Source organism: Dreissena polymorpha, chromosome 2 (assembly GCF_020536995.1).
Source record: "Dreissena polymorpha isolate Duluth1 chromosome 2, UMN_Dpol_1.0, whole genome shotgun sequence".
Lineage (NCBI taxonomy): Eukaryota > Metazoa > Mollusca > Bivalvia > Myida > Dreissenidae > Dreissena > Dreissena polymorpha.
In genome coordinates, this window is record NC_068356.1 from 152,608,830 (window position 1) to 152,616,956 (window position 8,127).

At 32.8% G+C, this 8,127-nt stretch overlaps 1 long non-coding RNA gene across 2 annotated transcripts in view; it reads right to left on the reverse strand.

Annotated features, from left to right (window-relative positions):
* LOC127869500 (uncharacterized) overlaps positions 1–1,189 on the reverse strand; it is a 293,685-nt gene extending 292,496 nt beyond the window's left edge. The window contains exons 1-4 of one of the 2 annotated variants that reach the window (XR_008044602.1): positions 1,144–1,157; positions 955–1,016; positions 773–794; positions 436–487 (exon numbers count right to left, since the gene is read on the reverse strand). This is a non-coding gene — a long non-coding RNA (uncharacterized LOC127869500). Of the gene's footprint in view, positions 1–435; positions 488–772; positions 795–954; positions 1,017–1,143 lie in introns of those variants that run through there. The other variant, XR_008044601.1, reaches the window with a different exon arrangement.
* Positions 1,190–8,127: the final 6,938 nt, after the last annotated feature.

Consider the following 8,127-nt stretch of genomic DNA (forward strand, 5'->3'; position numbering starts at 1 on the left):
ATTTCCTGTAAACACAAACAGTTGTGAAATCAAGTTGTCGTAGAAAAAATCACAATTAAATACCAATATTAGTTTTGCAATAAGTGCATAATTACCATTTATTTTGTAAGACCCAACGCTTTAGAATAAATGCAAGAAACTTTGCAATACAACACATTTGTTTTCTTAAACATACTTACATCGGATGTTCTTTTGCCAATCCACCTGCAATACAAAAACATTGACAAACGAGCTTCACTTCTTTTAAAACTGTGTTTCAAGATTCAATTGCTTTCGTTACGTAGAATCATTTATCCATCGCCAAAGGGTAATACATGTTTTAACATCCATTCATAGTCAAGCAACTATTTTTATTATTTTTAGTGTTTTCTGAATTTGAATTGTTTGTTATGAAAATTTTTATGCGTTACCTGCTTTTCTACATTTGTTAACTACACTGTAGGTGTAGTTATCCGTCGTCAGCTGTTGAGGTGGAATCCCATAGTATCTTTATAAATAAAATTTAACATGCAATAATTTTATAAACTTAACAGACGTTTCCGCATTATGGTTGATAAATTCTCAAATGAAGTAAGTGTTCTGGTAAAATATATCGATTCTGTAAATTTATCAATCTTTCGAATGTTGTATTGATGTTTTTCCAAATAACCAGATACATTTAATACGAATGTACATCGAATGGTAAAACGTAAGCTGATGTGAGCCCATATGGAAATAACATATTTGTGTATTAATATATTGTAAGGTCTCTTTAATAACTGTCTATACTAACATCTCGGCATCTGTTGCGTTACCTAAAATGTAAATCAGAATTAACATTTAATAAAACACATACAAATGTACAAAATTTAATAAACTCATATAGTTTAAGTTTTATTATATTTATTTATTTAAGTATTTACATAATTTAGGTAATGATTAATTAAATTTAAGATATCTTAATTTAAAGTTTACCAGATTCAGACACACGAGTGTTCACAGGATCAGAGCATTCGTGTTGGGCAAGACCGTTTGACCTGTTTTAACAACAAGTTAGAACATTAAAGCACATAATATATATTCAACATTTACATCGATAAACAGTCAATTATTTTCACAGTTAATCAGTTCAATTTTTATGAATTTAAACACGTGACTACTTACCCGAGACAGTCAGTAGACTTGTTACTTGGGCCATTTTTTAACGTCCACGCCTCTGTTTAATAACGACATAAGTTTTAATGAGGTATATTACACTGATCAAGTGAATGACATTGATACATTTAAATTGACCATAAGGAAAGGAATTCATTTTGGTTTAAAATCTCATTCAATTGAACTGTACGTATTGTTTGAACAGTATTATTCCGTTGCATGTGGTTTACTCATGCTGCCAATATAATTTTGTAAAAAAGGCATGCTGTTTCATACTTATTTAACTTGGTACGATACTTGTGCTGAAAGAAACACTCATCAAAATAAGAAACCTTTTTCACAGATTTTCTTCTTGTCATCAAGCGAGTAAAGCGGGTCATCTACGCCAACATCATTAGAATTCTTCTTTACGAGGATATGCACTATCGGATGTACACTACTAAATATGTTTTAAAACAAAGTTATAACATGCACAAATAATGTATTGTAGTTAACTGTCGTTACACTATTTGTCAATTGAGTTCATGTTAAACCTTACGAATTTCTTTATATTCGGCTACCAATATCATCAACAAAACATTTCAAGTTGCTCTCTTTACAGCAATAACAACATTGTGTTATTGTAATATAAATCTAGTGTGTATCATTTTCATAAACATATAAACATATATACGCATCAACATAATACTTACGTCAGTGGGTTGGAATCAAAAGATCCTGCACCTGCAACAATTTTTAAAATACACAACATATGAAAACATAAACTCTATTAACGTAAATAACGTAAGTCCGAATACTTAAACTAAAAAAACTTTTGCTTATATTTAAACTAGTCTTGACATATTAAATCCATGTCATTTATTCACTATAAGGACGATATAATACACCGAATATTTTTTCGAGATCGTTTTGACTCGCGTTTGGTTTGTGATTAAATCTGGAGTAGGTGTGAGGGAAGAAACAAGCCCTTAAACCGGTTTTAACCCAGAATGCTTTTAATTGACCGTTGAAAGACGGAGGCCCCAGTTTTGAAAATAGTATAATGGTATCCTGTAATTAGTATTTGTTACGAAAAAGTATTGATCTCTTGATAGAGTTTCTGGACTTTAATTGTTTGCTTTTTTATACATGTTTGTCGTTGTTGTTTCAAGTACTTATACACTTATTGCGTTTTATGATATTTATCCCAACACGACTATTTAATCGCCAGCTATTTTATAAATGTGGTAGACATTTTACAACATACTTCTACATGTTGACACATTTACGGCGGTACTGTAAAGTGGATCGTCGTCCGCAAGTTTAGGAATGCAAAAGTTACCCTTTTCTGAACGTGGTAGGTTCCTACATAGAAATAGAATTATAATACTTTATATATACATTTGTGTATTTAAGAAGTATGGCTACATGAATACATAAACAGACAGACAGACAGACAGACAGACAGACAGACAGACAGACAGACAGACAGACAGACAGACAGACAGACAGACAGACAGACAGACAGACAGAGAGACACGCAGACAGACAGATAGACAAACAGACAGACCTGAAGACTGACGTACAGACAGACAGACAGACAGACAAACACACAGACAGACAGACAGACAGACAGGCAGAGAGACAGACATATAGACAGACACACAGACTGAAAGGTGGACAAACAGAAAGACACACAGACATGCATACATGCATTTAGACAGACATACAGACATGAATACAGACAGACAGACAGTATCCATGTCAGCTGTGACTCGTCTTCTGAAACAGATATCAAAACAAGTGTTATATTGTGTTTATTTCCAATAAGCACATGAAAAGAAAGCAACTTACACGTATATTTAAGATCGGTATTAATATTCAAACAAAGCCTTCATTGCTTTATTTTACATATCTGATAAAACGTTATAATACACGTACTTTGCCAACATTAAACTGAGAATATAATTCCCAAAAAGCATAAATTACACACGTGAATTGTTCGCTAAATTGAAGTTAATTCATACTCGGTTAGGCGTCATAAATTTCAAGTTTATTGTTGGCAAGCTATACCACATAGTTGCTAAGATTCTTTTTTGATACGTATAAACTTTATAAGTAAACAGGTTATGATTACACAATTGCAAATAAATTTATTTTATGTAATGACACTATGACACAAATGAACAGATAACTTAAAACCATACTTATATCCTATTTTTAAGTCATACCTATTTCGGTTGCGAATGAATATATATTTTCAGCGGGTATAGCCCTAAAAAGTAACATATAACAATATAAAAGATACATATCACAAAAGATAACATGACAATCACAGTATGCGTGTCTGCTTTATACATGCATATGAACCGAAATTTAACTTGGTCTCCGTGCGGCATAATTGAATGGTATTTCAATACATAAAATGTGAAAGAATAATTGCTTACACGACGTCCGACTGCAGAGTTATACTTTCTCCCGTATCACGTGCTTGATATATAGATAATCCAATCAAAATGTATATGTATATGTAATATATATGCAGTAATACATGAATGAGTAATTCGCAAACATGTTTATTAACATATTCATTCCATTTTTCATGCGAAAAAAAACACCAGACAATTATGGCATTTTACATTAAGTGTTCTTCTGTATTAGTATTGAATTTTGCAGATTTAAATGTGTCGGGCGGATACTGGTTGTTGAATTGTAAATGACTTTAAATGACTTGACCAAATGGATAGTAAATTAAATTAAGCTTTAGTAATTATTATATATTAGTATAATAAATAAAACAAGAAGTGATGAATTATACCCTTTTTTCGCCTGAATCTAACGCATAGTTTCTTGCGGAAAATAATAGCGGTCATTCCAACATATAGCATCAGGAAAGGTCCGGTTATCAGTAGTGCTAATTCTGTCAATGGCACTAGAACCAGTTGAAAATTTAAAATAAACAATTGTAATACTTGCTTGTCTTTCTAAAGCATGTGGCAAAATAGGGCAATACTCGCAATAAAATGATTACAGCTTTGACCACAGTCTTTGAACAGTCAATGCGACGCATGGGGGGTCAAATTGTATTTGATTGCAAGTTAAATTCTCATTGGTTAAATATTTACCAGAGTAAAACCTTATTGAAGCACGAGGAAACGAACAAAACGCAAGCATCAGAAACGTGCTGTTTAACCCTGATCATGAATCTAATATATGGAGAATTTAAGTGTTGGAGTGTTGCAGTAGAAGTGGAAGCCGGAAGACAGTTTGAGCTAAGATTAGAAATATATATGCAACAAATGATAATACATATTTGACATCGGCTGAATCAACAATATAAAATTAAATCATACGATCACTGTTTTTGTAATAGGCGAAGGCACGTTCATCGGACAATATTGGTGGGCAGTATTAGGCAGTTAACAATTTCATACCATTGTTGCTAGGAAGAAAATTGTTCAAAGTAGATTCCAAATGATTAGTAGTAATGCCGCCGGCTGTGGTTATAGTGGTAAATTGTGTCGAGTACAATTCTGCAAAATGGATGTACACGTTTAACCGTACAGAATCTTCTATGATGATATATTTTATATACTGTATGTTTCAATTATGTATTTAATATTTCGTCATATGCTAAATACCTTTACCTAATTATCATTTATTGCTAAAGCGTCCACATACTACAAATTACATTTATCTTAAATAAAAACATTTGCACGTAAACTATGTGTTTTATATTGTCAATATCACGACTTAATTTAATTAACTTTTTTTTAATTATAATCTCGTATATTTTGTTTAAATCATCACTTTAACATATTGCATATTTTATAAACACTTACAATATATCTAGCGTGTTTGTATATAACACACAATACGATTATGCATTTGTCCTAAACTGTATCTGTAGAATATACCTACAAATGAGCTACTGTACAAATGACTTCCCTTTGAAATGGTTGTTTTTATTCCATCCAAATGCTCCAATGTTCTACTTTCTAGTATATGCGTCGAATATATTGAAGAACGTTCACCTAGGACATAAAGTCATAACGTTATTGTGATGACCAAATACCGTGTTAAGAGGAGTGAATTTAACTAAGTCTGAATCGGATGTAACTTCAAGTGTTCACTCATATGACCATCGCGTGGTAGTGTCATCGTAATGACACACCAGTATGAGACCTAGTAACACGACTCTAATACAATAAAACAATAAACAGGTTTGATAAGAATTAGTTTCAAAATGCCATTATTTGTATACGCATGTATGCATCAATTGTTTCAAAGCAAAAAAAGCTATTTGTACCCTTTGCGTATTATTAAGTACTAATGGGCAAATAAGTAAAACAGCTCTAAAATGAACAATGACATGCCAACTTATAAATAACGCAGGCTCTTGTCTTGTCGTAAAACATGAGAGTTTCAACAATATTATGTATGCTTGTCAGTATCATTTATATTTCGTAATTTCCACCGAAATTATAACAGAATCAATGTGTTTGTAAAACATAAGTGTGTAAACTTACAATAATACTCAATACAAATAATTTACTGTTAACTACACATACTTTTAACTGACAACCTTTTTAAAAAGCATTAAGAATAATAATAATAATACTATTGTCTGCTAACATCATTCAGTATTTTATAAAGAAATATTTACAATTAAATATAATATACTATGGGTTTCGTGCATGGGCATGATCATAATTATTGATTTATCATAAAATTAAATGCTTGGCATTTCTCAGTATTGGTAATTAGATTCACATCCAAACTGTCAATCAAGAAATTAAATTGACAACAGTTGTCAGAGCTGTGTGTTATACAAGCAAATGTGTAAATTGTGTTATGTAGGTTATGGCTATTTGGATTTTTACTTGTGTCTTATCAGTTGGTATATCTGAAGTTGAGTGTTGCAGACACAGTATGATTACAGGTAAAAAATTATTTATTTACCAAATCGTATTTACAACATTATGTCCATCTTGAGCATCGACAAAAGACTCCTTGATATCAGAGTCAGATTCAGAAACACATGCAACATCAGCGTTAGCTTTTCTACAACTTCATCGATTATGGAACATTTCGACAACGTATGGCATGATATCCCATTACAGGTTCTGAGGGGGTTTAACATTGACACATGACTGGTGCAAGTCTTCTAGAACCCTAGAGCACAGTATATCTCAATGGACAGATGGGTGACTTATTCAGGACATCAGTGGGCTGACTTCTTCAGGACATCAGTTGGCGTCACCAGGGCTGTCTGCTTTCTCCCGTCCTGATAACCATTTCCTTGAGAACGTACTGCAGGCGACCCTCCCAGACCACCACTCCTTCATCTTCATTGGATGCAGACCCATGTGAACTCCATATCTCACTAACATACTCGATGAAAAAGCAGGCGCATACGAGATGAAGTAAGCATATGGAAGTCGAAGATCATGGTGAACAGGACGAATAACATCAGTTCAGACATCACCATGAACTGCGAGAAGCTGGCATGAAGTATCCGCTTCAAGTTCTTGGGAGCAACCCTGTCTGAGGACGGTACCAGTACCGCGGACACACGGGAGCTCTGCTGCACTCTTACTCTTCTAATGCAAAACACGCTGAAGAGTTGCAGATGCGTTGTTGATTGAATCCAAAATATTGCCTATCTGAGAATCGGAATGTATTGACGATTCCGAACTACATTTGAATTATTGGTTGGTATTTGACACTGTTCTTATATTCTAGCAAGCCAATATAATGATAGATTGATATTATTACTGACATGATAAAAGAGAGGATATACCGGTGCTTACAACACGCCTCAATTACAAGTATTTAACAATATGTTGTTATTTAAAGAGGCACTTCACCTTTATGTTTCAGATGGCGCTATTAAAGGTCGGTATTATATAACTTTTAGATTATTTTTTACGTTAACTCATGGTATGTGTTATGTAATTTAAGTTGTACAGTAGAAGATTTCAAGTATGTATAACAAAAACATTGTCATATCAAGATCATAATTGCATTCATGTAGCTAAGATATCGATATTATCTCATAACAACTATGAAATGCGGATGATTTCAATAAACATTGATCGAAGTGTTAAACGATTTTGTGTCAATATGAAGACATTCGCATATGCCGCTGAATAACTTGGATTCACTATATTACATTGTTATGACTTTAAGACAGTTTAGTTTTCTTGCTTGGGCTTTTCGAGTTTAAAAACCAAATTATAGTGTTTTATAAACCGTGTTTAATATCGTTATTTGTCCTATTGTGTCACTGTGTTATCGCTAAACAGAAGACGTTGCCTGCACTGTAAAACATTATGAGCTCTGGTATTTGATATGTTAGACGACAGGTTAAATTTTTCCAGTTGTGGTTCTGATGATTGTCTACCATTAGTATACAGCCACGATGTTTTGTTGTTGTTTTATTTGTTTCATTATAATTACCTAGCATCAATTGATTGCGATATATCGTCGATAATGAAATGTTGGAGTTACACATAACACTATTTTTTAATCGATAATGTCACTGTAAGCGAGATAAGATCTGGTACCGGGTAAGCGAGAGGTAGTGGCTCTGAGTCACAACCTGTTACCACCAGGCTTCAGATGCATTTAAAACCAGTTTGTTTAAAATGAATATTACACTCTGTTTATTCCGTTATATTTGCAACCGTTTACATTTAAGACGTGATGAAGTAACGAAAGCTTCGACTTTTTAATTGTGCTGACCGTGTCATCGGGGTTTTAAGAACTCGTGGCAGGCCCATACTCGTTCTAAGGTAAAACATGTTTTTTACTTCTACGTCTTTATTAACACGTTAAACCTTTTTTGGCCAATAATTAAAATATTAAATTGTAATAATATTCTAAAACATTAAGACACATTGAGTTTTTCTGATGATTGTATTCAAAAGTAAAACAAAAAGAACAAAGGACATAAAATAACAAATGAATCAAGCCGTTAGAGTCATACATTTCTTAAAAATAATGAAAGGT